Source organism: Globicephala melas, chromosome 17 (assembly GCF_963455315.2).
Source record: "Globicephala melas chromosome 17, mGloMel1.2, whole genome shotgun sequence".
In the NCBI taxonomy this organism is placed as follows: Eukaryota; Metazoa; Chordata; class Mammalia; order Artiodactyla; family Delphinidae; genus Globicephala; species Globicephala melas.
The window spans coordinates 32,801,902-32,822,541 of record NC_083330.1 but is presented as its reverse complement, the minus strand read 5'-3'; the positions used below and the strand labels follow the sequence as shown (position 1 = coordinate 32,822,541).

The 20,640-nt window shown below is 41.8% G+C and overlaps 1 long non-coding RNA gene across 1 annotated transcript; it reads left to right on the top strand.

Annotated features, from left to right (window-relative positions):
- Positions 1 to 7,762: 7,762 nt before the first annotated feature.
- LOC138842393 (uncharacterized) lies at positions 7,763 to 14,578 on the top strand. Its single transcript, XR_011376859.1, has 3 exons — positions 7,763 to 7,910; positions 12,421 to 12,502; positions 14,467 to 14,578. It is a non-coding gene; the product is annotated as an uncharacterized lncRNA (long non-coding RNA).
- The last annotated feature ends 6,062 nt before the right edge of the window (positions 14,579 to 20,640 follow it).

The following is a 20,640-nucleotide window of genomic DNA, read 5'->3' as shown; positions in this document are numbered from 1 at the left end:
ACGGCTGGGTGGGGTTGGATGCTTCTTTGCTGTGGGCCTGTCCTGTGATGGAAGGACATTTAGCCTCGCGTAAGCTGTGACCATCCAAAGTGTCCCAAGACACTTTCAAATGTCTCCTGGGTGCAAAATTGCCCCTGGTGGAGAACCACGGCCCCAAGCCCTTGCATATTGGGATGTACTTGCTCTCTCTCTCAATCTCCCCCCACCCCAGTACACAAAACCCAAGAAAATCATGGTTCCTGTGTTAAAACTGGGGAGATCAACGTGCTCTTCATGTAGGTAGAATGAGTGGAAAGGAAAAAGACGCTGACTTGTGTGTAGTCAGGGGACAGAGTGGGAACCCCCTCAACACCAAGACTGAAAAGCGTCTTAGGATGTGGGTGTGTTTGTGGCTCCCACTGGGAAGTGGCAATGCCCCTGGTTGAACAAGCCAACTTTCGAACGCCTCTACCCTGTGCACTTTGGAATAGGGCTTGCTGTGGGCGAGATGAGGAGTGATGGCAAGGCTGCAGAGATGAAGGAGCCTCTGAAGGTGTTGACTGTCTCCTCCCACACTACTTGGGACAGGGGAGAACTACCCACCTTCACAGATATACCCATTGCTCAGACAATGACAATCCTGTCTTGGACCTAAACATCGGGATGAAAGAGGGCTACTGACAAGACAGACGTTGTGCAAGCATGGGGTTGCACTTTCATTACAGACATTGAGGCAAACATTTCACTCCTGGTGATATAATGAGACCTCCCTATTTTTAGGAATTTACAAGAAGCATTATTGCTTGTCCTTACCGGCCAGAAGGAAAGGCGGGAGAGCGAGCACACTGCAGTGAGCCCCCATATCCACTAGATGGCGGTGTACATCTTCCTCAGAAGCCAGGCGGGCAGCGCTCTGGGCAGCTAGTTGGCCTAAGCAAGACAAGGGCCACTTTTCTTTCCAGAGACAAGGCGTCTTTTCTCATTGTCGGCACAAACAGCCCCAAACAATTGCACTGACCACACAGCTCTAAGTCATGTTCCAGGGCACTGCCGTCTGTTCAGGAGTGAATGCTGGGGAAATGAACCACGCTGCTAATTTGCTTGATTGGGGGCAAAAATAAGATCTCAAGTGACAGTGGGTGTGATTTATTTTTCCAACAAGAATAGGGGCAAAGCCATTTCATCCCACCCCCCCACCCCCGCCCCAACTGCTACCATAAATGAAAGCAATCACCTAATTAGTCCTGAATTACTAACTGGCAGGGTAAAGATCTGCTGGAATTCAAGCTGAAGTGGGGAGTCTGGAGAAAGGGATGTGATTTCTGCAGGGGAGGAGGGGAGGGGTAGGGCGCGGTGGGAGGGGCGGGAGGGGAGGGGAAGGCCTGAAGCCCATTGTGAGGTCCTGCGCCCCTGTGGTCTGGGGGCCGTGCTGGCCCTGACCCTGGGAGAAAAAGAGGCTCAGTGATGTCTTCAGGCCGTTCATTTTGTGCAGGAGAATCACTTTATAAAGTGAAGGAAAAAGAACCTGTTGGAGGAAACCTATCCGAGAATTTCTCTGAAAATGCTACAGATGGAGATGAACTGGCTTGGGAAGGAGAGCACAGCCCTGTGGCGCCTGGCCACCCCGCTGCTTGTGGACCCCCCCCCCCCCCGGGAAGGTTCTGTCACGGAAACGACAGGCAGATCTGAAACCAAGTTGGGCTTTACGTCATTAAGAAATCCCCCAAAGGAATGGAATAAAGGCCTCCTTTCACACTTTGGGTTTTGCATGTGTCCTGAGGAAGCGCCTCTTCCCCAGCTGAGACAGCGCGCTGTCCCCGAGACCCAGTGAGCGGCCCTCGTCCTGCGGGGAAAGCAAAACAGCAGCGGGGTGGGTGCGCGCCCAGAGCTGCCCCTCTCGCAATTGATTTGTTCAGGGGTGACTTCTTGCGTTCTAGTTAGATGTGACTTTAATCGAAGTGCTTTCCTAAGGCGATTTATCACAACTGTGAACCGTCAGTCTGCACAGCTGCTGCTCTTTTAGGGAAACGCACAGGCTCGGGAGGCGGAGGGGCCGGCGCGGGCTCCCCTCTTTCCCACGGACCGGCCCGCGTGCCCCTCGCCCACCAGAAATACGTGCACCGCGTCTTCAGAGGCCGCCGCTTCTGTGCTCTGGCTCCTCTGCTGTTTCTGGCTGCTGAACAGCCATCTCCTCTCTCCTGGGAGGGGCAGCTGGTTTCCTTTTGGGGCGCTCCCCTTCTCCCCGTCTCAGCTCCTGCAGCGGAGACGAGGCTGCCCCTCTCTCCCTGCACGCTGTGGGCTGGGTGTGCAACCCGGCTCGGGCCACAGTCCCCCCCACCCCGTCCCCGCCGACCCCGCTCGGCGCCCACCACAGCCGGCAAAGCCCACACGGGGCGCTCAGTTAAAGCTGAACCTTAGGTGAAAACCACGACTTTTTAGGGTGTCTTCAACATTGCATGCAACATACTTCTACTAAAACAGTTACTGTTTATCTGATTTGAACAGGTGGATCCAGCTGTTCTTGAAGCTGGCCCGGTGGGTGGTAGAGGTCAGGGTGCTGATGGCCAGGAGGGATAATAATTTCCTACCCCTCAAATCTGGGAAGTGAAAACAGCAGGGCTGAATGTGCCCACGGGGCATGGCTTCTGTTCAACTGGAAGAGTGGTGAATGGCTATTGGGTGACCAAAACAGTCGGTCTACTATATTCTTACTTTGTTTGCTAATTGTTTTGCTGCATGTAAACTCTTTGTTGCATTAGCTCTTGTTCATGACATCATGTCTGGAGACAGGGTCTGATAGACTTACATGTGGAATTGGAGACTTCAATTTCAAATCTGCCTCTGCCTGGTTGAGTGGCTTTAGGGTCCTCGTAACCTCTACAAAGTTGAGTTTCTGGGTCTGAAACCTAAGGACAGAGGTGATCGTAATCCATTTGGGCTGCTATAACAAAATACCAGAGCCTGGGTAGCTTATGAACAACAGAAATTTATTTCTCATAGTTCTGGAGGTTGGAAGTCTAAGATCAGGGTGCGAGCAGATTCACAGTCCGTTGAGTATCCTCTTCCTGGGTCACAGTTGGCGTGTTTTCTCTGTAACCTCCCATGGCAGAAAGGTCGAGGGACCTCTGCGGGGTCTCTTTTATGAGGGCACTAATTTTGTTCATGAGGGCTCTACCCTCATGACCTTATCACCTCCCAAATGCCACACCTCCTGATACCATCACTTTGGGGGTTAGGATTTCAACATATGAATTTTGGGGGAGGCAAATGTTAAATCTATAGCAGAGGTACTTTCCCCATAGGATGGGGGAGAGGGAAAGTATGTAAGCACCTGTCATAGGGCCTGGTGTGGAGCAGGTGCCCCATACAGATGTTATTCCAAAATATTGAGTATAGTTCCCTGTGCCATAGAGGAGATCCTTCTATCTATTCTATGCCTTCTTTGAATGACCGTAGCACTTGTTGTATCATTTTTATGTCTGTTGTTGCTTTGTGACTGAAAATGAAAAATTTCTATTTGTCCATGTCCTGGCCCTTACATAAAAATGTGTTCATTTATCTATTTCATATTTATTGACTACATCTTAGACACCGTGTTAACTGCTGGTTCTAGATGTTAGTAAAATATAGACCTTCCTGCTCAAAGGGTCACAGTATTTGTGGGAAAACAAAAAAATGAACCACCTATGTCTCTAAGAGCTTTGTACTTCCCAAAGAGAACACACCTCGTAGGTACAATAAATCCATGTATCATACGTAAATGTATAAATAGTTAATGGGATTATACACCTGAGATAACTGCTTTTCGATTCTGAGGAAATGATGATTATATTTCACCAGGAGCTCAATACCACTCTGAGAATGAGGGCTTAACCCCCGACTTGACTCACTGCATCGCTTTCCTATATAAAAATACACAAGTCTGTACATACACTCTAGAAAAAGGCTTATCTGGCATGAATTTCAGATAGCAAGAAGAAAACTTCAAGAGGTTCAGAGAAGCATCCAGAAGCTCAGATGATTGTCTGGCACTAATACAACATGCCTGACAGGAAAATAGAGCTGTAAATCTCACAAAATTAGATGATCTTTTAAGAATTTCAAAACCTCCTGCTATTAATTGGAAATCCTAGAAGAATAGCTTCTTTTAAAATGTACTGATAATATGCTTTACAGCTTAATATTCAGAAGCCTATGTTTTGGCTAAGTGAGCTTCAGGAAGGAAGGACATTTGAGGTTTACCTCCACTTACTTTGGAACCGCTGGTTCCAAACATCTACTTCTATGCACAGTCATCTTATCATCTGTAAAATGGAGGCAACTCTAAGACAACAGAGTTACAGAGATGTTGCACAGCTCCATGTGTCATTGTCTTCATTTGTTTCAGAATACCAATAACATCTAAGCGACTACTGAAAGAGGGCTATATTATTTGGGGTCATCTAGTGCAGCTCTGTCAAAGTAAAGAAAAGGGACCTAGAATGACTATAATTTTCCCAAGAGGACACAATTATTTTATGGTAAATCTGGGACAAGAACCCTGATCTCTTGGATCCCATTCCATTGTTCTTTCATTGGGTTCTGAACAACCCAGAGAAATAAAGAGAAATAAAACTCCTGTGTGCTGTGTCACTGGTACAGGACATGGCAAGATTGGAATTGGAGCACTACATATTAAGAGGTATCTGAGAAATTCTTCAAACTAATTGAGATATATACCAGGTACATAGAAAACAGTATGTTTTATGAAGATGATTCTGTGCAATGAACAGAACTGGTAACACACACTGGAAGGTGAATTCTCATTTTCTGGCACCTTGGAAACGCCACCTCAACATACACGTTAAAATAAACATTTGAACTGGGTCATATTTAATTCTGCATGCTCTTGTAAGTCAGCAAAATATTCCATATATCATTTAAGTCGTCACTCACTTTTTAACTTGACTTTCAATTTCTAAAAGTCTTTCCAAACATAAAACAGAGGTGGGAAAATGGTATATGGGAAGCTGCAGAGATGAAATAACCTTATTTCATTAGGCATAAAGATGAATATCCAAACAACTTATTCATGGCTGAAAGTGTCCAAATCTACTGTCTTCATTTTGTAGTCAAGGCTTCCGGAAAAATATGCTAATGGATTCCTTATTACCCAAATGCCCCATATCAGTTTCAGTAGGTATCATTATATATTATGGAAATTTTTCTCAGTGACAGTGAAAGACATCCTGGCTGAACATCCCCTTGCCCATGACACAGAGATGATGGTCTCAAGCTATCTTGAAGGCATTGGAGCCCACACTATCTGTTACTAATATTAATGGAGGATAAAACTTCATATTCTGTTTGCTCTATATTTGTTCAATCACTTCTTCCCTTTATTAAACTGGATGGCCCATAATTGAGTCTGTAGTGTCTATCATTGGAAACTGAACAAAGGTTTGTTCGTTTTATTAACATCATACGTTTCTAGGGAGGGTCTATTCAATAACTAAGTCTAGTTTCACAGTTACAAATAAATTATGATGTAACTTTGAATAAATTAAGCTCATCATAAAGGAAGGATACTGAGAGTTGCTACTACCCCTTCCTTGAGGGATTCTCGTAAAGCGCTAAGTAACAGAGGTGTATATGTATGTATATATTTTCAATGATATTTGTACAGACTTAAAAAGAACTCTACAGAATGCATTATAAAAACCTTAATGCTGTGTGTCCCTAGTTCCCAGCTCTCTCATTAGAACTACTTAAATGAACACAATCTTATCTTTTAGGATAGCTATCAGAGTACTCCAAATACTACTTCTTGCAGTACCCTGTCCCAACCATTTGCCATCCTCTTCCCATTAGTCCTCACGTCAGAAGCCCCGAAGATCTGTTCATTAATTTATGAACACATTTCTTCATCCAGCCAAGAAAACTGATTGATCCCTTACCAAATTTCAGGCACCATTCTTCAGTATGATGTATAGGCATGTTCAGGAAACACAGCAGTGATTAACACAGATGAATACAGTCTCTCTTGAGCTGAGGGGGGAGACAAAAGTAAATAAGCAAATATAAAATCATAAGTATAGGGCTTCCCTGGTGGCGCAGTGGTTGAAAGTCCCCCTGCCGATGCAGGGGACACGGGTTCGTGCCCCAGTCCGGGAAGATGCCACATGCCGCGGAGCGGCTGGGCCCGTGAGCCATGGCCACTGAGCCTGCGCGTCCGGAGCCTGTGCTCCGCATTGGGAGAGGCCACAACAGTGAGAGGCCCGCGTACCGCCAAAAAAAAAAAAGCTATGAAAACAAAACCTATGGATGGAGACCTACATGAAAGATGGAAGAGTATAATAATGGCCAGAGTACATTACTGTGGCAGAAGCAGCAGCCCTTAAGGAGGACAACTTTATAAATTACAAATTGGATTTAAATAGACAGGGAATTGAAAGTGGAGACATTATTTTCTGCAGAAGATGATGGACAGGGGAGAACAAAGAAAATAAAACTGAGATTGTTAGCAAAAGACAATGCTAAGCATATAAGATAGGACTGAGTCCTTAACTTTCATTTTTACTAATGAGTGGGTGAGTATAGATTACTGACTACACAGAACCAAACCTGGGAACACATTTTATATTTATGATCTTTGTGCCTAAAACTAGATTCTCCTGCAATTTAATATGACACTAGGACAATGACTGGCCAAGTTTTAGATTAATCACTCTTACACAAAGATTTTTCATTCATATAATCTCAAACAAATACTGCGTCACCAATTAAGTTCCAGATCCTATGCACTCTGGCTGAAGATATAATATCTTGCAAGCCCAGCGTCACTTTCCTCTTTCTCTGGTAACAAATCACACTTTCTATTATGACAATGGCCCCAGTTATCGGCCCAGGAATAAACACTTGACTCAGGAAGAGCCAATTAAAGCCCTCCTTTAGAGTTGATCGAGAGCTTTAAGGTTAGAGCATTTCAATCTTACGAAATTTTTGTAAAACAAAATTATTTCAAAATCGACTAATTATTCTTTAAGTTCTAGAAACTGCATTCTGTGACTAAGAGGCCAATTTATTTGCCGTCGTTTCTGCTCTGCCCACTTTATGTTTCTGTTACTGTGAGATAAAGGCAGTGGGGAATGGCAAACCAATTCTGATTCATTCAACACATGAGTGCTTCTGAGGTACAAAACACCATTCTGAACATTGTCCGAGGTAAAAAGATAAATAATACCTAGCCCCTTATAATACCTAGCCCCTTACCCTCAAGTTACCTCCACGTGTATTTTATGTATGTATACCCATACAATTAAGAAGTCTTTGGATGTTTTATCTTCAAGAATAATTCAGAAAATGGATTACTTGAATATCATAAACATTTAGGGTTTAACAGATTTGTTACTTATAGACGTTGTATCATGGATTTAAAAGACCATAGCAAGCGGGCAGCGGCGGGCAGAGCGACCGAGGGGGCGGCGCGGGCTGGGCGGCGGGTGCGGGGGTCCGTGCTTCCTCGCGGTGGAGGGCTGGGGTTCGCCGGGAACGCCGGGTTGCTCCGCGTTGCCAGGTTACCGAGCGCGTGCCCCGCGCCCGCTCTTCCGCCCGGGCCGCCCTCGGCGCCGCCTGAGCCGCGGTGCGGGCTGCGCGGGGGGCCGGTTCCGCGGAAGCCTGGGTCGGGCGCTGCGTGCGGGACTCTCGTCGCTCGTGGACGGGGCGCGAGCGCGCGGGGGACGTAGGGCGCCGACCTGGGCCTCCCCGGCGCTCCGGCTCCGCTTAGGGCCCCCGCTCAGGGGCCTCCGGCGCGAGGCCCCCTTCGTGGTCAAGATGGCGGCGCCCAGGCGGGCCGCGGCGAGGTGAGCTGGAGCCGGGCCCGGAGAGGGGCGAGTCTGCCACGCCCAGGACTTGGACCCCGGGCTGGTCTCCCGTCTCCCGGGGAGCGGCGGGTGAGTGGGCGCGGCCGCGCGTAAGTCCCTCTCGTGGGGTGGTCAGCTCTTCGTGCGTCCGCAGACTTCTGTCGTCTGATAGTCAGATCTGGGGTGGCCCAGGTTGGAGGCGAGGGTGCTTGATTGGGGAAACCTGAGGGGTTTAAGGACTCTATTGGGATCGTTTCAGACCCCAGCAAGAAGCTGAGCAAGTTTCCTCCTGACTCTCTTCCCGGCTAAGTTTTCTGCCTTCTCTGAAGGCGCCAGCTTTTCTGAATCACCTTGTTCCCCGGGGGGATACAGTTGGTGGTTCTGACCGTGGAACGTAGGACCCGGCGCGGGGAAGCCTGAGCTGGTTCTAGTTACTTTGTTTGCAAAGCACTTGTCTTGTCTTTGGAATCTTTGTGTATGTAACCAACGTTGGGAAGAGCCAGCGTTTTCTCCTCCAAAACACTGCGAGGGGTAACTTTATACGTAAGAAACAAGTGGGCGTTCACATCCATCTCTTTTCCAACCACTGAGTTTTGGTTGTGTTTCCTTTCTTTAAGTTTGTCTCGTTCTGAAGTGATAACAAAACAAAAACAAAAACAAAAAAAAGGCCATAGCCAATTACCCAAAGTATACTCTAGTCTCAGTCCTGCCATTAATTAGCTTAAGTCATTTAATTTTTCTAGGCCTCATTTTTCTCATGTGATGTTTTTTCTTTGAAAAAGTATAGTTTCTGGAAGTCTCTAATCTCTGTGTCATAGTTCAGCTTGGAGAAAACCTGTTCTTATCCAAACTCCATGACATTGTATTTCCAGCTCCAACTTTGGACTTTGAGTGAGTTGGGGGCAACTTTTTAAGGATATTTTCGCACAGCTTTTTTAGTTAATATCAGTCTAGCTGACTTGTCATACTCAGACTTTCTCTCATATTCTTTTACCAGTGTGTTCCTTAGTCATATATATAAAGACTGTTGTGGGAAAAATGACCTCCTGGGTCAGCTTACTGCATGGTCATCGACACAGGGCAGGGAGTAAGATTCTGTGGATTTTACAGAAGCAGATACAGGTTTCATTATCCATGTCCTCTCCCCTTTCATCTTACAAAAACAGCAGGCTTTTCTTGGAGCACTGCCAGATAATGCCATCCTGCCTCGTCACGAGCCCCGGGGATGAGTTGCCCAGGGACTGAACTCCAGTAAAGCAGGTGATTGGCTCATGGGTAGGCATCTGACCTCGGCTAAGTCTGTCAGACTGCTCCCCAGGACTTTTGTCTCAGAGCAAAATGGAAGAATTGTCTTTTCTCTCTGGAATTTCTAAGCTGGGAAGATATGACTCTGGGACTCCCAGTGACCATCCAGCACAAGAAGAGACTTTCTGTAAAATAAAGTCTTGCAGAGGTAAGCAGGGCTAAGCAATGGAGAGAGAGCTGGAACCCTGCTGATACTCTGGAACTTCCAGATCCAGCTGTATCTGAATATGGCTGCATCCCTGAATTTCTAGTACTTGTTTGTTGAGGTGGTTGTTGTTGTTGTTTGGTTTTTGTTTTTAAATTTCCTTTGACTATTTTGAATTTGTTTTCAGCCATGTGCATTTGAAAGCATCATAGCTAAAAGAGCTAATTTCCTACATTAATGTCAGGTTTGCTGACTGGCATTCCTTAAGTGAAAAATCATATCCGCTATTTTCTTTAAATAAAATCCTTCTAGCTCAGGTTTGAGATATTCAAAACTCTGCCTCCTACCCCCCTCTTTTCCAACATTTACTATATCACCTTGAAGCATTTGTGACCACATCTTTCCCATCTAGACGCAGTTGAGAGAGAGAGCAAAGACTTCTGATATAAACTGCAACCTATACGCCTCCTACCTGGAAGCTTTAGAACATACTTGATTCTTGTCATTAAAGCAAATCTTTTGTTGTTGTCTCCAGGGCACAGAAGCATTTTCATGGCATAATGGAGTACAAAGTACATTAAGCCTAACTCTACTTCTCACCCTCTTTTACTTTAAATAGGCAGAAAAGAACAATCTCAAACACATTTTCCCAACAAATAAAATACATATATGATTATGTTTAGAAGACGTTTATGCAACATATAGTTAGACTGATTAATTAATGGACCTTTCGCCAATTGGCACAGTAAATATATATGTTCAATGTGCTCAATTAAAAAGAAGACAATAACATATTTTTACAGGTTAATTATCTGAGAAGAGTATTGTGCCAGCACACTTGATACTACAGTATTTCATGCTTGACAGGTAATCTTCTTTCAATTATATTTACTGCTAAATGTTTCTTGGATCAAGCTATTAAATTATAAGGTCAAAAGTAAAATGATATGAAATTACAATGATAAAGGGACACATATCCCACTTTATGAGAATAGAAGTTCTAATTTCTTTTCAGTACTACTAGTCGTGACCACAGTACTAATTTGAGCCCTTACTATGAGCCACTGTGCCCATATACATTTAGTTCTTACAGTAGTTCTGCAAAGGGCATATAATAATCCACAGTGTAAAGCTGAAGAAAGTGATTCTCATAGCTGAAAGTCACATAGCTGGTGAGTGGCAAAGTCTAGATTCAAACTTAGAGTCGTCTGACAATGCCCAGGTTGTTGACCACTATGTACACTGCTCAATTGTTGCACCAATAAAGAAGTGCTTGAAATAATTATAGATTTGCCTACCCTGAAACTGCAGTGATTTAAAGACATCAAAGTTGCCAGTTGCTTAACCACATCTACTTACAGTAAGCAATTACATTTTATTTCATTTCTAAAACAAGATTAATTCTGCAGGCCCATCGAAACTTGAGCACACAAATCCTACCTCCAAATGAAAGATGCTTGTTTTCCATTATTCAACAGATGGCCCTGTACAGAGGCAATAAATATATAGTAGAATTTTCATTCAAATAAATGAGAAGAGAGGTTTCTTCTTGTCCTGATTCAGTGCCCATCATTATGGATTATGATGGCTCTTCCCAAACTTTACTTCATTCACTCCACTCTTTCTACAAAACTCCAGTAATGGAATCCATCATTCAGATATATGTGCAAAGCGAAAGGACTGTATTAATACAGTTGCTGAAAGTCAAGTTGATAGAGCACAGGAAATACATCCTAATAAATGCAACATTAATGTTTGTGTGGGCCTTGGAGTGAGGGGTAGAAGAATTTTCAGTTTAATGGAATATTTTGCCTCTTGCTATGAAAGTGTGGCTTAATAGTCTTGTAATTGGTCATTTACAGAATCCTCCATCTCTGGGTTTCATGCTTTCTTTACTCTGCAGCTGTTGATTCCTTCTCTTGTTCTGGATGGAAGAGAGCAACGAAGCCACTTCAAAGGGCTCAGCCTGCCTTTTTGTGTTATTGTTTAGATGAAGATATTTCCATTTATTAAAGCACACTATTTAAACATTTTTATCATGTTTCAAACTTGACTGTGTCCTGAAGGTATGAGCACAGGCAGACATAATGGGGGATGTTTTCCAGGAGAGAACATACCCTTATCAAAGGAATTATCAGAATTTTCATGTATGGATTGAGAATCAAATTCTGGAGTTAGACCTGAATTTAAATTCATATTCACAACTTATTACCAGTCTCATCTTGATCAAACGGTTACCACACTTCTCATCAATTTCCTTATCTTTGAAAGCGGAATAAGAGAAGTATGCCTGGTGGAGTTATACATAAAGCTCATTTGATAGAATATTCATAAGGATTTTGCACAAAATATACATGGAAATATTTTAGCACCGAGTTTAGCATGCGATTCGTCTTCAATACATTTAAGAGCTATTATTTTATTATTATGCTATCATTAAATATCACTATTACTTAAATATCATTATTGCTAACATTGCTGTAAAACTACCGGAATAACCCATGATGAATTCCCCTCTTCTGTTTCCTTTGTTTAAATGGAAAATATATATATAAATGTAGACAGAGAAGACTTTAGTGATCCTATTCAATGGCGTGAGAATTTCCATGGCACTGATTAAAACAAATCCTGAATTGCATGGACTTAAGATAGCAGAGAGGGGCTTCCCTGGTGGCGCAGTGGTTGAGAGTTCGTGACCTGATCCGGGAAGATCCCACATGCTGCGGAGCAGCTGGGCCTGTGAGCCATGGCTGCTGAGCTTGCGCTTCCGGAGCCTATGCTCCGCAACGGGAGAGGCTGCAACAGTGAGAAGCCCGCGTACCGCAAAGCAGAAAAAAAAAAAAAAAGATAGCAGAGAGGCTAAGAGATTTGAAGTTAGACATCCCCAAGTGTGAATTCTACTGTGACCCTCTTCTAGCTCTAGAACCTTGAGGAAGTTACTTAAACTTTCTGAGCTTTACTACTAGTTTCCTCATCTGTATCTTTTTCAGGACTATTTATCAAGCATCTTCCTGTTCTCTATGCTTGGACGTATCAATGAATAAATTAGACAAGAGCCTTTGCCTGTGTGCTCCTTCTTGCATGCTTTCTCCCTCCTTACACTCTCGTGTGGAAACGGATGTTATAAATAAATTCTATGCTTTGTCACAGGTTGATGGGCGCTATGGGATAAGGAAAAGGATGTGAAGCTCACTGAAGAGGCTTGGGTTGGGAGTGCTGGAGGAGTGTACAGGTAGGTTCTGATTTTAAATAGGGTAGTCAGGGTGGATTTTATAAGTTGACATTTGAGCAAAGACTTGAAGTGAGGGAGTTGTCAGAATGTATGATGGGGAGACCACTCCCTGGGAGCAAGAATAACCAGTCCCAAAACTCTAAGGCAGAAATATGCCAGGCAGCTTGGAGGAATATCAAGGAGGCCACCCTGGCTGACTTAGTCAGTGGGGAGGAAGAGACAGCAGGAGGGCTGGAGGTCGGATATGTGATGGGATGGATTGGGTAAGTCCTGGGAGGCCATCACATGCATTGTGTCTTTTACTCTAAATGTAGGCAGTCAGGGGCAGGATTTTAGCCGAGGTGTGGCATGAACTGTCTCTTGTTTGAAAAGCATAACTCTATCTGTGGTCTTGAGGATGTGGGGAGAGAGTGGAGTCAGGGAGAATCTTGGGAGGCGACTACAAGATCCTCGAGGTCTATGTTGGTGGCCTGCACCAGGCTGCTAGCGGCTGGTAATTCTCAGAAGTGGCACATTGGGAAGGTTGTGACAGCATTTCGTGGTAGATTGAATGCAAGAATGGAAAGGAAGAGGGGGTCAAGGGTGAATTCGAGATGTAGGGCCTGGGGAACTGGAAAGGTGTGGTTACTGTCACCTAAGATGGAAAAAGTTTGGGGTAGAGCATGTTTGGGGGATTACAGACCAGTTTTGGAGGTATAAGATTTGAGATGTTTTCGTGACGTCCAAGTAGAGATGCTGAGTACACAGTTGGATACACAAGTCTGCAGTTCTGAAGAAAGGTCTAAACTAGAGATACACTTTAATACAATGGAGATATTAAGAATAATTACATGGAAGCGCTGTTTTAAAGATAAAATGAAGTAATGCAATTAGCACTCTGTCTTCTCAAAACATTTAATAACTGTTAGCTAAAATAATTACCTGAAATGAAAAAATACCTATAGTTTGTTTTGTTGTTTGCAGTAAAAGTGAATAAAATGTCACAATTATTTTAATAGTATTTGTGACACAGTAGTTTTAGTTAAGACACCGTGACTACAAACATTTACACTAAACCTTTCAGTCTCCTGCTTTTCACTCTGATAGGGTACTTGGAACCATATTTTGTAAGGTTTAAGTAAGTTGTCATAGGGTACCTCTTTAATTAGAAGTAATTCTGAACTGCCTAGTTCCATGCAGTTTTATATACATATATGTATAATTATTATTTTATGATTTATCAAACTCAGTTGAAAATTTGCATCACTGATATACATTAGAATTTAAGCATTTACCCAGGTATTCAAGGAAAAAAATGTACTTGTCTTGTAATTTCCATAGGGGTACTTACTTTCACATCTCCCCTTCACTTTGCAATTGCAAACATGGCAGGGGAAATATTATCTTACTGGTCTTTGAGTTCCCCTTAGCTATCTGCAAGTCCTTAAACAGCCTTTGTGGCTTAACCAAAATTCTCTTCCATCTTCATTCCGCTAACAGATATTGGTCTAAGCATGTACTTATACTAAAAAATGCATGACCACGTTGTCTCTACACATCTATAATTTTATGTTAACACTATCATTATGTAAGCTATACTTTAATTGTAATTATAACAGATTTTATGTCAACACACATCCATTTCTAGTGTTCATCTGGTGTTCAAGGGGAGAGCAGCATGTCGTAAATTTTATCAAAATATAACATCTGAAGACTAGAACAGAGGGTAATTGTGTAATTCTGTATTCACTCTAATTAAGTTCAGTGGAGTTGGCATAATAGAATTAAGATGAAAAAAAAAACAGACATCGAGGTACCATGGCTCCCTCTCCTAACACACCCTTTTCGTATCCGAGAGCAGAGACTCAGCACCTTTCTGTACAGAAATGGAGACAGGAAGAGGCCAGAGGATGAATGACAGGCACGAATGAGGTGGAACTTTGAACAACAACATGGAAATGAAATACTTCTTTTGTATTTGGTAGGTGGGGAAAATGTACCAGCGTGTATGCCTACTGGGACCACGTTTTCCAGAACAGTTAAGCCCAGTGTCAACTGTGCTGTCCCACCTTCCTCATAAGTAGGAACATACTGTTACTTGAATCTTTGCTTCCTGTTTCTTGATAGCTGGTTGAGAAGATTATCACAGGAACTGCATCTTGTTGGCAAATACACTGTTTTGAAATGATTGACACTCACTGAAGAGTGGCAACTCCAAGCTTGCTCTCTCTTGATCTTGGACTATTTAAGTCTGGAGTGCAGGAGTGGGTTATGGGGAAAGACCATTGGAATTCTTATGTCTTCAGCATAATGGTTATAGCATAATGGTTAGGAATGTAGGTGCTGGTTCAAATCTCTGCTTTCAACTTGCTAACCATATGAGCTTGGGCAATTTACCTGATTACCTGAACCTCAATACTCCTGCCTATAAAATGATGTTAATAATATTTCATCCCCATAGACTTGTTTTCAATGTTAAAATGAAGTCACTTACACCAAGCACTTAATACAATGCCTAGAGCATAGTAAAGTCTATTATTATTACTATTACTACTACTACTACTATTATTATTATTACTATCACGATGCCAGGTGTTTTTCGTATGTGCCTTATTCCATTATCTTCTGCCCTGTCCCCCCATTTCTGTCTTGTTTCTGTACAAGGGTAGGTTTGTCACAAAGCATTTTCTTTCCCTAGTGTCTGACTCTTAGTCATCAAGGTGACTGATCCACGACCCGGCATTCATTGCTGCTCGTTGAAGCAACCCATTTTGAGAAGGGGAGTTGGATATTGATGCCAAGTTGGGTCAAGGAGAGAGAATTTTCTCTCTTCTGCACTCAGCTAAGTGAAATATTCAGGCCTCAGAAGGAGAATCAGGCAAAGGGCAACATGCTTAATTTCATACCTTAGTGATTAAGAACAAGTCAGACAGGCTGGATTTGAACTCATTTCCGTCATGTACTGACAAGGGGATCTTAGGTGCTTTTGTAACCCGTCTGAGGCTCAGTCAACATCTGAAAGAGACGAATAACATTATCAGGACCTAGCGTATAGCCTCGTTGTAATAAGTGAGTAAATCCTTTTAAAACGTTCAGCACGTTGTTTGGCATATAAACACTTAATAAAATTTAGCTTCTTTGACTACTACCACTGGTAATATTATTAAGTAGCTGAGCAGATCCAAGGCCCATTTTTTTCTTAGATTGCACATAATCGTTTGGACAACCAGCTCACATTGATCAACCGTTGCTTATATATAAACCCCCATGAACCCAAAGGTGCTTTAACTCTCTCCCAGTCAGAGCCTGTTCTGGGGGCAGAAGCAACACCGGCACTACCCCCGTCATCTTTGCCTTTATTGTCACTACACTCGCCTGCCGTACTGAGCACTTTCTGTTTGCCAGGCACCAAATTTAGCCCTGCGTATGCACTATATCATGTAGTTCTCACACTCAGGTGGGAGACATTATCATCATCCCCAATTTTCAGATAAAGACGCCGAGGTGTTGGAAAGGTAAGAAACTTGACCCACAGCAAGAGATGGAGCCGGAGTATTCAAACCCTTCTCTCTGACCTCAAGAACCCTTAAATATTAGCATACTACTACATCCTGGTAAGAAAATCTGCTTCCAGCCACTCTGGTGAGAGTAGAAATGATTCTCAGTCCCCACATTCCTCTATTGCCCATGCCACCCTAGCCTCAGGACTAGGTGGGAAAGGAAGTGATCTCTTCAAAGAGCAGCCAAAGGGAACCTACTCCCTTCTGCCTTTTCGTAATCAACTAACCAATATTTTATTTCCTTCTTAAGAGTCCCCACGTGTTCCTTTTGGTACTTAGCTTGGCCTTTTAGAATTCTGACATTCTGTACATGACTCATCCACTGTATTTCATGTTAATTTATTGAGGTCAAGTATAGGGTCTTACTCATCCTGAAGTCCAGTTATCCCCTGTCACATCTAACTCTGTTCTTTTCTTCTTGTAGGACATCTGCAGATATTTATTTGAATTTTGTTGAATTGTTCTCATCAATAGTAAGTACATTAAAAGTTATACAGAAAGTGCTTTCTTATAAGGAAAACCATCTAAATAGATTTCTAGCTCTTTACTTTTTATAGCACTATTGTAGAGATTATAGATCTCCAGGTAATATTTTTTAGATTGAGTTCTTCATATCATCTTATTTTTACATATAATGATAAATCTGAATTTTCTCTATCAAAGCTCCGAGACTTCACTGGCTTGTAACTTAGCGTGTTGATTATGTGTGGTTGACTTTTCCATTTACAATGATGTTTGATCCTGGTAAGGATGGGGCTGGATAGGAAGGTACATCTTAGGGCCATCAATTGGTTTTGTAGAGAACTAACATAAAGATCTAAAGTCTCATCATATTTCTGCAGAACTCATGAATCATTTTATTATAATTCCATTCATTCAGGGAGTATAAAACCATTTTCAAATTGTTATTCCTAATTTGTTCATCTTCTCTTCCTTAGTCTTAGTGAGAAGAGAGCAGGCTGAATGGAAGAAAGTCATTATGACCACTGGGGCCACTAGGGTAGGCATCAGTCCCAGAGTTTTGTTTTCGTCTCTCCGCTATGAATATTGGCTAATGTCTCGAGTGCTTACTTGGTGCAAATTACTTAGCCGACCACGGCAAATGGATTGTGTCATTTCATCCCCTGATAGTCATACAAGTAATGTATGTATTATTATGATATCCCATAATGCATACATGGAACAGAGCCTCAGAAGTAGTTATTTGCTCACCAAATTATGGTAGATGTGGAATTTGGACTGAGGTCTGATAGACTCCTAAATCACTCCTAGTGATTTTTACCACGAAATTAAAGTTGTATACCTCTGGAGAGTAGATAGTTTCTAAAATTTCCTCAGCTCTAACGTTTTATAATTAAATTTTTGTCTGATGGCAAGCTTAACAGTTAAGATGGGTAGGAAGGAATGCCAGCCTGTTGAATGGAATTTCCCTGAAATAAACCTGTTTTATGACACCAGTTCACTCATTCATTCACTCAGCATGTATTGAATGTTTGCTCTGTGCAAAGGCATTTTAGGCATCACAGTGGAGTGAGTGCCCCTTCCATAGACTCTCCTGCAGCACTCAGAGAAGTCTTGGACTGGTTTGCCTGTTATGGAATGGGGCTTGGTGATAGAAGCCTGGTTTGTCCTCCACTGATAAAACTAAGACATACTCATATGAGTTTATAGGCATCTTGAAGCCGTGGGATAGTAACACACATGAATCTTACCATTTTTGCCTGGGATTAATGATATAAAGGCTTTGGATTTGGGTATGGAAATTCGGTGCAATTATGGGTGTGTTGGTTCTACATATATATGGACATCACGTGTCATCAGCCTGCAGCTACCTGCCATTCTCACTACTCTTTCTTTTCACAAACCAAACAAGTACCTTCTTATCTCTCCTGTGGATAAGCTCTTGACAGTGGCACTAGGGCCTCCCTCAATAAGTACATCATTGGCTAAACCAGTGGTTTCTCAGATATGCTCATTGAACAACCCTTAAGGTGGATTGACATTCCACTGCCTAGAATAGAATATGGTGTTCTTTAGAAATCGGGGGGGAAAAATAGGCCACCAGATGTACTTTCTTTAATTTAAATTGTTTATATATATATGTATGAACAATTGTTATATATGTGTATGTATACTTGTTCATATATATGAATGATTTAAAATTGAAGAGATAGATATATACACACACATATATATATGTATATTTAAATTTTGGCTTCTGTTAGCAAGTAGTAAATTAAATTATTAGCAGATCCATACTGCAGGGAAATAACCAATCAGATTTCATTCAATAGCTTGCTTTTTTGTAGATTTATGGTTGTGATTTTATATCTGCAGGTATGTTTGCTGAAGAAAATATTTCTACCACTTTACACAAAATTAAATTCATTTAATACCATTGCGTCATGTCTCAAATGTCTTAATACAGTTTTAATCTTGAATTGCATCAGAAGTATGAAATTAGAAACATACCCCAAAATCATTTGAAGATACCATTACTTTCATTTCCCTTATACTTTTGAGACTTTTGAAAAATAAGTATTTAGTTGTACTTATCTGTTTCTGTCTCTCTAAGGATAGCAAACACTGAAACACAATTCTTTTTAAAAGTCAATATTAAAACTGTATAGTCCAAGATGATCAAAACTAAGGAAGTGGCAAAGAAATTCAAAAATTTAAACTTTCAAAGGGTGCTTTTTTTGTGAATGTGTAGTACTTGTTCTTCTGAAGGAATTAATCTTTTTAAAAATTTAATTAACTTATTTTTTATTGAAGTATACTTGGTTTACAGCGTTGTTAATTACTGCTGTACAGCAAAGTGACTCTGTTATACATATGTATATACATTCTTTTTCATATTCTTTTCCATTATGGTTTATCACAGGATATTGAATATAGTTCCCTGTGCTATATAGTAGGACCTTGTTGTTTAGCCAATCTATATATACCAGTTTGCATCTGCTAATCCCAAACTCCCAGTTCATCCCTCTCCCACCTGCTTCCCCCTTGGCAGCCACCAGTCTATTCTCTATGTCTCTGATTCTGTTTCTGTTTCATAGATAGGTTCATTTGTGTCATATTTTAGATTCCACATATAAGTGGTATCATGGTATTTGTCTTTCTCTTTCTGACTTACTTTGCTTAGTATGATAATCTCTAGTTGCATCCATGTTGCTGCTGCAAATGGCATTATTTCATTCTTTTTTTTATGGCTGAGTAGTATTTCATTGTATATATGTACCACATCGTCTTTATCCATTCATCTGTTGATGGACATCTAGGTTGTTTCCATGTCTTGGCTGTTGTGAATATTGCTGCTGTGAAGATCAGGGTGAACGTGTCTTTTTGAATTATAGTTTGGTCTGGATATACGCCCAGGAGTGGGATTGCTGGATCATATGGTAGGTCTATTTTTAGTTCTCTGAGGAACCTCCATAGTGTTTTCCACAGTGGCTGCACCAACTTACATTCCCACCAACAGTGTTGTAGGAGGGTTCCCTTTTCTCCACACCCTCTCCAGCATATGTTATTTGTAGACTTTTTAATGATGGCCATTCTGACTGGTGTGAGGTGGTACCTCATGGTAGTTTTGATTTGCATTTCTTTAATAATTGGCAGTGTTGAGCATCTTTTCATGTGCCTATTGGCCATCTGTATTTCTTCTTTGGAGAAATGTCTCTTTAAGTCTTCTGCCTATTTTTTTGATTGGGTTGTTTGCTTTTATTGTCATCAAGTTGTATGAGCCGTTTGTATATTTTGGAAATTAAGCCCTTGCTGGTCGCATCATTTGCAAATATTTTCTCCCATTCTGTAGGTTGTCTTTTCATTTTGTTTATGGTTTCCTTTGCTGTGCAAAAGCTTGTAAGTTTGATTTGGTCCCCTATGTTTATTTTCATTTTTATTTCTATTGCCTTGGGAGACTGACCTAAGAAAACATTGGTATGATTTATGTCAGAGAATATTTTACCTATGTTCTCTTCTAGAAGTTTTATGGTGTCATGTATTATGTTTAAGTCTTTAAGACATTTTGAGTTTATTTTCGTGTATGGTGAAAGGATGTGTTCTAACTTCACTGGTTTATATAAGGCTGTCCAACTTTACCAACGCCACTTGCGGAAGAGACTGTCTTTTTCCCATTATATATTCTTGCCTCCTTTGTCAAAGATTAATTGTCAAAGATTAACTGAGGTGTGTGGATTTATTTCTAGGCTCTGTATTCTGTTCCGTTGATCCATATGTCTGTTTTTGTGCCAATACCACGCTGTTTTGATTACTGTGACTTTGGAGTACTGTCTGAGTCTGGGGTGGCTATGCCTCCAACGTTGTTCTTTTTCTTCAGGATTGCTTTGGCAATTCTGGGTCTTTTATGGTTCTGTATGAATCTTAGGATTATTTGTTCTAATTGCGTGAAAAATGTCATGGGTAATTTGATAGGGATCGCATTAAATCTGTAGATTGCTTTGGGTAGTATGAGCATTTTAACAATATTAATTCCTCCAACCCAAGAACATGAGATGTCTTTCCATTTCTTTGAATCATCTTCACTTTCCTTTATTAATGTCTTACAGTTCTCAGCATATAAGTCTTTTGCCTTCTTGG